Source organism: Manis pentadactyla, chromosome 3 (assembly GCF_030020395.1).
Source record: "Manis pentadactyla isolate mManPen7 chromosome 3, mManPen7.hap1, whole genome shotgun sequence".
NCBI classification, from domain to species: Eukaryota; Metazoa; Chordata; class Mammalia; order Pholidota; family Manidae; genus Manis; species Manis pentadactyla.
In genome coordinates, this window is record NC_080021.1 from 135,470,036 (window position 1) to 135,471,417 (window position 1,382).

A 1,382-nucleotide genomic window follows, 5' to 3' on the forward strand; every position below is an offset into this window, starting at 1 on the left:
AACCAACTTTTCAGACCACAAAGGCATAAAACTAGAAATAAACTGTACAAAGAAAGCAAAGAGGCTCACGAACACATGGAGGCTTAACAACACGCTCCTAAATAATCAATGGATCAATGACCAAATCAAAATGGAGATCCAGCAATATATGGAAACAAATGACAACAACAACACTAAGCCCCAACTTCTGTGGGACACAGCAAAAGCAGTCTTAAGAGGAAAGTATATAGCAATCCAAGCATATTTAAAAAAGGAAGAACAATCACAAATGAATGGTTTAATGTCACAATTATCAAAATTGGAAAAAGAACAAATGAGGCCTAAGGTCAGCAGAAGGAGGGACATAATAAAGATCAGAGAAGAAATAAACAAAATTGAGAAGAATAAAACAATAGCAAAAATCAATGAAACCAAGAGCTGGTTCTTCAAGAAAATAAACAAAATAGATAAGCCTCTAGCCAGACTTATTAAGAGGAAAAGAGAGTCAACACAAATCAACAGTATCAGAAACGAGAAAGGAAAAATCACGACGGACCCCACAGAAATACAAAGAATTATTAGAGAATACTATGAAAACCTATATGCTAACAAGCCGGGAAACCTAGGAGAAATGGACAACTTCCTAGAAAAATACAACCTTCCAAGACTGACCCAGAAAGAAACAGAAAATCTAAACAGACCAATTACCAGCAACGAAATTGAAGCGGTAAACAAAAACTACCAAAGAACAAAACCCCCGGGCCAGATGGATATACCTCGGAATTTTATCAGACATACAGGGAAGACATAATACCCATTCTCCTTAAAGTTTTCCAAAAAATAGAGGAGGAAGGAATACTCCCAAACTCATTCTATGAAGCTAACATCACCCTTATACCAAAACCAGGCAAAGACCCCACCAAGAAAGAGAACTACAGACCAATATCCCTGATGAATGTAGATGCAAAAATACTCAACAAAATATTAGCAAACCGAATTCAAAAATACATCAAAAGGATCATACACTATGACCAAGTGGGATTCATCCCAGGGATGCAAGGATGGTACAACATTCGAAAGTCCATCAACAACATCCACCACATCAACAAAAAGAAAGACAAAAACCACATGATCATCTCCATAGATGCTGAAAAAGCATTTGACAAAGTTCAACATCCATTCATGATAAAAACTCTCAGCAAAATGGGAATAGAGGGCAAGTACCTCAACATAATAAAGGCCATCTATGATAAACCGACAGCCAACATTATATTGAACAGCGAGAAGCTGAAAGCATTTCCGCTGAGATCGGGAACTAGACAGGGATGCCCACTCTCCCCACTGTTATTTAACATAGTACTGGAGGTCCTAGCCATGGCAATCAGACAAAACAATAACATACA